Source organism: Lampetra planeri, chromosome 9 (assembly GCF_965212315.1).
Source record: "Lampetra planeri chromosome 9, kcLamPlan1.2.h2, whole genome shotgun sequence".
In the NCBI taxonomy this organism is placed as follows: Eukaryota; Metazoa; Chordata; class Hyperoartia; order Petromyzontiformes; family Petromyzontidae; genus Lampetra; species Lampetra planeri.
Genome location: NC_136115.1, coordinates 15,069,788 through 15,078,283, shown reverse-complemented (window position 1 = coordinate 15,078,283; position 8,496 = coordinate 15,069,788).

Below are 8,496 nucleotides of genomic sequence, written 5' to 3'. Positions count from 1 at the left end.
GGTCCCGACAATTTGATATCTCCAATGCAAATGGACGCCCTAATCTGACCGATAATGCCCAACGATCCCCCATTTGCGGCGAAAAATGGCACATCCACTGGGAGCAGCGGACGGCATTGGACGGGGAGAATGTTATAAATGAGGTCCGATATAATAGTCGCCGACGCCCTCGTGTCCACCAATACCCTGACCTCGACCCCATCAATAGAACCCGCGACGACGGATGAACCCGCTGAAGCAGCCACAATTCTGTGCCCCAACTCCGACCATTTAATGTCTCCCCGGTCCCGGCCGAAACCCCCTCGCCGAACCGAATCCCCGAACCCTAACCGGCCCTCCTCCGTCGCCCCGCGACGGCCCATGCGTGTCGAGTGTGTGGGCCGAGCATGTGAGGTGCCGCGACTTGCCGGGGTTTGTAGGGATGCCTTGGGGCCTTGGTCGTCGTCCAGCCGAGATCCCATGGCGCGCTGACGGGGAGCGCGGCAACCAGACGCCACGTGGCCCCGGAGGCCGCAGTTATAGCACGTGATGAGGGTCGTCGGTGATCTCGGTTGCTCCAGCTTGCGGGCCGATCGCAGAGGCGACCGACCCCCCGACCTCCAGTCCCCTGGTCGTTCCGCGGCGAACGCCTCCTCTCGCGGACTGACGACTTGGGGTTCGGTGCTCACCGGACCCGGAGCTGAGGCCACGGCAGCGTTGCAGACGATCCCCTGTTTGCGTTGAAGGACCTCGTGCGCTTGTATACTCGTAGTGACCCGTAAGGAAGAAATGTCGATCTCGTCGGCCGTGTTGATGGGGACCCCCAGGTCCTGCGCCAACTTAAGCAGCTGCTCCAAAACCATCGAATCCTGGCCCTCCTCGTCCATCCGAGGGAATGCAGCATCGGCGAGAGCCAGCAAAGCCGTGCGATAGGCGAGCGCGGTCTCCGTGTCCGCCTTCCGCCTTGCATAAAAATGATGGCGGCACGCCGAGGGAGGTCCGTAGACCTTGGCCATGAGACCCAGCGCTGCCTTCAGCGTGGAGCGGTCCGACCTCCGAGCTGACATGAAGGCCGCGAGCGCGTTGTCGTCCAACATGGCAGGCAGTGCCCGCAGCGCCGTAGCATCGGACCAGGCAGACATCTCCTGATGCGCCAAAAACCTGCGCTGAAATTGGCCCCAGTCCCCGCCTTCCGCCTTGCAGGCTGACAATGCGGGGAGGCGCTGTTGAAAAATGAAGTCGTCCTCCGCATCGTGGTTCCTTCCCGCCGCCCCGTCGGTGTGTAAGATGGCGGCCCCAATGGCGGATGACTGATGGCGGTCCGCAGCGCGTGTTGATGACGTAAGAGGGCGCGCTTGGAGAACCGCCGCCACGTGGCGGTCGCCGTTCCCGCCAAAAGTCGACGCCGATGAAATGGCGGGAATCGCCAAGTCATTTTGGCGGGAATCTGCGGGGCGACCCTGTAGAATGTCCGCCGCCGTCTCCGCTCCAGCCGATGAGCTGATTTCCGCCAGGATGGACGCGGCGGCGAGCAGCAGCTCCGCCAGACGAGAGTGCGCCTCACGGAGCACGGCCTCGGTCCCCCGTCGCTCCTCCGGCGCCGTCGGCGGATCTTGCAGCGTGGGCCATTCTTCGTCCTCACCCCCCGACGGCAGCTGGCCCGGGTCGTCAAGGTTGTCCTCGCGGTCAATCCCGTGGGTCCGATTGGTCTTCCTTGTATCCATGCTTGGAAGACAGTTTCACTTCTGACGCCAGTTGAAGTATCGGAAATGACGGCAGGAAACTCCTTGACGGGTAACACACTTTTTATTAAATCTTGACTTGTCACAATACAACGTGTGGTCTCTATTCTTCCGACGGCACACTTTACTTAACTCGTGTAGACTCTCTGCCTCTGGCTACACTCTTTACTTAGCTCGTGTAGACACTCTGCCTCTGGCTACACTCTTCACTTAGCTCGTGTAGACTCTCTGCCTCTGGCTACACTCTTCACTTATCTCGTGTAGACTCTAGGCCTCTGGCTACACACATCACTCGTCTCGTGTAGACCCTATGCCTCTGGCTACACACTCCACTCGTCTCGTGTAGACTCTAGCTCTCTGGCTACACACTCCGCATGCTGACACTGCATGCTCACCCTACACTCCGCCTCTGGGTTACACAGAGTCCGGGTCCTCACAGGACAGCGGGACTGGGTACCGCAGGGCCCTATCTCTTCCTCTCCGTCTTCAGTCTTCGCTGGTTACACTCTCCCCGTGCGCCTCACCTTATATAGTCCCTCCTCCCGGGAGACGGAACGGATGCGGACCTCGATGTGAGCATCGCTCCTTAGTGAACCAATCACAATGCGCTATCTCTACGATCCGCTTTCCCCCAGCGCGTGTTTCCACTCATCACCCAATCACGCCGCGCTGCCACCCGATCACTCCCACACCAGCGCGTCACCGGCACCCAGCCAATCAGCACCACACAACCCACGATCCCGCGCTGACCCCTGATCCCTCACAGTTAGCGCGCGTCACCACACACACATCCAATCCCGACGCGCTGGCACCTGATCGCTACCCCAGCGCGTATCACCACATACATAGATATAAACTGCTACGAATGGGAAATATCCGGCGTTGACTGGGGCAAAAATATAATGGTGAGGGCGGTTGTGAGTGGCGATTGTGAGTGGTGATTAGTGAGTAGTGAGGGGAGGTTGAGTGGTGAGGGTGAGTGGTGAGGGTGAGTGGTGAGGGTGAGTGTTGAGGGTGAGTGGTGAGTGGTGATTGGTGAGGGTGTGATTGGTGAGGATGAATGGTGAGGGAGAGTGGTGAGGGTGAGTGGTGAGGGTGAATGGTGAGGGTGAGTGGTGAGGGTGAGTGTTGAGGGTGAGTGGTTAGTGGTGATTGGTGAGCGTGTCATTGGTGAGGATGAGTGGTGAGGGAGAGTGGTGAGGGAGAGTGGTGAGGGTGAATGGTGAGGGTGAGTGGTGAGTGGTGAGGGTGAGTGTTGAGGGTGAGTGGTGAGTGGTGATTGATGAGGGTGTGATTGGTGAGGATGAGTGGTGAGGGAGAGTGGTGAGGGAGAGTGGTGAGGGTGTGATTGGTGAGGATGAGTGGTGATGGAGAGTGGTGAGGGTGAATGGTGAGGGTGAGTGGTGAGTGGTGAGGGTGAGTGTTGAGGGTGAGTGGTGAGTGGTGATTGGTGAGGGTGTGTTTGGTGAGGATGAGTGGTGAGGGAGAGTGGTGAGGGTGAATGGTGAGGGTGAGTGGTGAGTGGTGAGGGTGTGTATATATGTAAGGTTATTAAGAAATATATTTTTCACCCGGGCAATGCCGGGTACTTATGCTAGTACATATATAAATGCTGAACATCAACATTTTAACCCATCGTCCATTTTGTGGGCTATCCTCACCAGCCAGTAACTGCAAGCGAATAAAAAACAAAAAATCATCGGACGCTCTGCTCGCGTGACATAATTTGTTCTCGCTTGCTGGTTACTCTTGGAAACCCACATGGATTACGATCAGTGAGTTGGAGGAAGTCTTCTGTATCGTTCTAGGTTGCCATATGGATTTAATTTGCATCGCAGTTATTGTATATTGGCAGATTCATACATCAATATTCACCGATGTGCGAAATAATTTCACACATTTATAAATCACCCCACGTACCCCCTGGGACATTGCAATGTACCCCCCGGTTGAGAACCACTGCTTCGGATGGTATATTGGCCTACTCTTCCACGCTGGCCAAACGCTTTGGAAGAGGTGGGAGTACGAACACCTTGACTGCCAATCGACGAACTGTGTTGTCGTCATTTAGACTCGTGCTCTCGAGGGCCCTGAGGCGCATTGTTTAAGACACTGGTCTACCGACCGTAGCCGAGAACGCTATAATTAGACATTCAATGTCCCCCCCCCCCCTCCAGTGCCCAATTAGTGCGGCTACGATGCATGCAGTGATGGGATGCGCATCGTTTGCGGCCGTTACGAATTGGCTTGATGTGGCTGTGGGCCTTTTGAAATTAAGTCGCAGGGCCGTGTCTGACCCGCGGGATTTAGATTATCAACCCCAGAACTTCCCTCTCTCGCTCAATACATATATATCCCGAGAGAAAGGCTTTGATATTGAGCATGTGTGGCAGGTCGAAACAGCGACATTTGCATTGCGAGTCCAGCATCCTCTTCGTCCGGGGGTCAGCAACCTGTAGCCCAGGAGCCGCATGCGGCTCTTTAAAGACCGCTTCGTGACGTCATTTATTAAGGACACTCGTCTCGTATTCACCACGCAGTGTATTGCGTTTTTTTTACCGAAATCGAAAAAAAATGGCTCTTCTTGTTATCTTGGTTGCCGATCCCCTGTCTTAGTGTGTAGAGGAGTGTAACGCGTGCTCGCCTGTGCACGGCGTGTGAGATTCTCGCAAGCGTGCGGGCCACTGCGCATTGAGAAGCCCCAGAGAGAGAGAGAGCGAGACAGAGAGCGTGGCCGAGCCTGCAGCGGCCACCCCCTGCGCTCGCCTACGCGTTGTCCAGCTGATGTACGCCGCCGGTGCCATCGGTGAAATAATGTGGAAGACATTTTTGAAGTAACGTGGGATTTTATCTCACCAGCATACTTCTCTAACCTCCCCCCACCACCATGTACTAAAACAAACAAAAAGCGCCCTCTGTCAATCGCCTGCTGGCTGAGGGCCTCTCCACGCGGTGGCCGCGTCCGTCGAGGAAGATGCATGGCCATCCTTCATCACGCTCGTTTCAAGTTGGTTTTGTTTGACCAGGTGAATACTCGCGAGAACACAGGAGGCGCATGTGCGTGATAGGCTTTACCAAAAATGCTGATAAAAGCAACAGCAAACTAAACAAAGCACGGCAATTGAAGTCGAACAATTGGGAACAAAAACATTATCGCGAAATGAATCGAAAATAATTCTCAAAATTACGTTCAATCAAAGTACGGGTTGGTGAAGGGATAGTGGGTGGTATGTGACTCGCCATTGATGTTAGCCATGACAGAGAATCGAGCTCAGGTTGCCAAGTCCACGGGCAGTGCGCCAACAACAGTGCCACCACTCCCCTTAAAAAATATCCGATCAAATGTCTTATACGTGATCTGAGCCTGTCATATTTTATGCGTCAGTGTTGGGAATAAATAATTTATGAATCACCTTTTTTATTCCTGAAATAGATCGTGCTGATGTTAATATTGTTTTCCTTTAACTGACGTGATCTGGGTACAGTATTATTGTAGATTTTTTTTGTAGTATTACAATTCTTCATGTGTCCACATATCGCATGGGTGGTGGCAGAATAATAATCAAAGTGAGAAGCAGAGATCGCCTCCGCGATCCATAAAATGACACACCCAGTATAGCACGTCCAATCTACCCCTCACGACGGCTATGGCTCCTCTTCACGTGTTGACTGCAGTCTACCAGCATCAAGGAATATATGTATTGGGACGCCACTCTGGCTGGATGTTATATACCTTGTCTGGTATGTAGAAGATCGTGGGTTCGAACCCGACCCCTGACGCCTGTATATTTGGAGGTTTTTTTTCTCTCCGGGTTTTCCCCTCCACATTTAGAAACATGTGTTTCCAGTATTTGTCGGCTTTATATTTCCACATGATAAGCCACTTAATAGGGCTTTCAATTGTGGCCAGGTTGCTTCTGAAAAAGAGTCGTATAGCTCAGTGGGCCTTACCTGGTCAAATAAAACTAGTGTTACAGTGAGGGAAAAAGCATTTGATCCCCTGCTGATTTTGTACATTTGCCCACTGACAAAGAAATGATCAGTCTATAATTGTAATGGTAGGTTTATTTGAACAGTGAAAGACAGAATAACAACAAAAAAATCCAGAAAAACTCATGTCAAAAATGTTATAAATTGATTTGCATTTTAATGAGGGAAATAAGTATTTGACCCCCTCTCACTCAGAAAGATTTCTGGCTTCCAGGTGTCTTTTATCCTAATCTCAGCTTGTTACCCGTATAAAAGACACCTGTTCACAGAAGAAATCAATCAATCAGATTCCAAACTCTCCACCATGGCCAAGACCAAAGAGCTCTCCAAGGATGTCAGGGACAAGATTGTAGACCTACACAAGGCTGGAATGGGCTACAAGACCATCGCCAATCAGCTTGGTGAGAAGGTAACAACAGTTGGTGCGATTATTCGCAAATGGAAGAAACACAAAAGAATTGTCAATCTCCCTCTGCCTGGGGCTCCATGCAAGATCTCACCTCGTGGAGTTTCAATGATCATGGGAACGGTGAGGAATCAGCTCAGAACTACACGGGAGGATGTTGTCAATGATCTCAAGGCAGCTGGGACCATAGTCACCAAGAAAACAGTTGGTAACACACTACGCCGTGAAGGACTGAAATCCTGCAGCGCCCGCAAGGTCCCCATGCTCAAGAAAGCACATATACATGTCCGTCTGAAGTTTGCTAATGAACATCTGAATGATTCAGAGGACAACTGGGTGAAAGTGTCGTGGTCAGATGAGACCAAAATGGAGCTCTTTGGCATCAACTCAACTCGCCGTGTTTGGAGGAGGAGGAATGCTGCCTATGACCCCAAGAACACCATCCCCACCGTCAAACATGGAGGTGGACACATTATGCTTTGGGGGTGTTTTTTCTGCTAAGGGGACAGGACAACTTCACCGCATCAATGAGACTATGGACGGGGCCATGTACTGTCAAATCTTGAGTGAGAACCTCTTTCCCTCAGCCAGGGCATTGAAAATGGGTCGTGGATTGGTATTCCAGCATGACAATGACCCAAAACACACGGCCAAGGCAACAAATGAGTGGCTCAAGAAGAAGCACATTAAGGTCCTGGAGTGGCCTAGCCAGTCTCCAGACCTTAATCCCATCGAAAATCTGTGGAGGGAGCTGAAGGTTCGAGTTGCCAAACGTCAGCCTCGAAACCTTAATGACTTGGAGAAGATCTGCAAAGAGGAGTGGGACAAAATCCCTCCTGAGATGTCTGCAAACCTGGTGGCCAACTACAAGAAACGTCTGACCTCTGTGATTGCCAACAAGGGTTTTCCCACCAAGTACTAAGTCATGTTTTGCAGAGGGGTTAAATACTTATTTCCCTCATTAAAATGCAAATCAATTCATAACATTTTTGACATGTGTTTTTCTGGATTTTTTTGTTGTTATTATGTCTCTCACTGTTCAAATAAACCTACCATTAAAATGATAGACTGATCATTTCTTTGTCAGTGGGCAAACGTACACAATCAGCAGGGGATCAAATACTTTTTTCCCTCACTGTAAGTGTGTTTGTTCCGTGAGACACTGAACTAAGCTTTGGGACCAACTCCGGCTACACGCCTGATGAAGCTCAAAGCAGTTTTGGCGAAACGTCATATTGGTCAAAATGTGATCAATACATTGGTAGGGGGGAGGTTGAATAATAATAATCTTGGCAAGAAACCACTGAACCCAAAAACAAAAATGGCTCAGATCCACGTGTTGCTCTCAATGGCCTCCACGGGCCCTTGGCGACTCGAGACGAAACTGTATGAGCCGCCCCCCCCCCCCTTATCATGCATGAACAACTGTAACATTGTCCCCACTCGCCTGAAGCTGAATTTCCACTGTGGGATGCGAGTGGGGGAAGCGCAAGAACGAGCTGCTCACTTTGAACCTCAAGGTCCCTGGAGCACGGGGGGAAGAAGGCGGAGATCACTTTCATATCGAGGGGCGAATCGCACTTTCAAATAGCCCATCAACGCAGGAGCACTCAAGAGTCACTGGAAGTGGCCCTTTAAAGTGACAACAGTGACTGTGGCCGAGCACGCTAAAATTAGAAATCTCAGTGTTGCTCCCCCCTCGAGTGCTCAATTAGTGCGGCTACGATGGTTGTAGTGATGGGATGCGTATCGTTTGCGGGCCGTTATGAATTGGCTTGATGTGACTGCGGGCCTTTTTAAAATTAAGTCGCAGGCCGTCTCTGACCCGCAGGACGTAGCTTGTCCACCCCCAGAACTTTCCTCCCCAATCGCTCAATAAACAAATAAATACCGAGAAAAGCGGCTGAAGGGCGAGAGAGGTTTGGATATTAAGAATGTGTGACGGGAGATCATAACTCCGCATACCAATTAACTACAATGGATATGCACCTCGAGGGGATGCACGTGGGATTGGTGAGACCAATGGTTCACGTCTCAGCCCCCGCCCCACCACCACCCTCCATCCACCCCGCGAGAATCCTTACCCCGAGACACGGCGAGATTATTCGCGAACCATCCCGCGCCACACACAGAAATATTGGCCACATGCCCCCATCGCCCTCACCAACCCTGCTTCTCATAATCCCTGTTCAACAGAGCACGGTCCTCAGTCGTCGTGCAGTTATTATTCAGCTGTATTTCGCAGCGTGCATTTTAGGTGCGCTGGGTCATATCACGGGAGAAGAAAATTGACGCGTGAATAATGTGAATAACGCTGACGCTCTGACTCGCCCCTACTGGGCATCTGTGAAAAGAGCTTTATAGCTCATCGGATTCCTC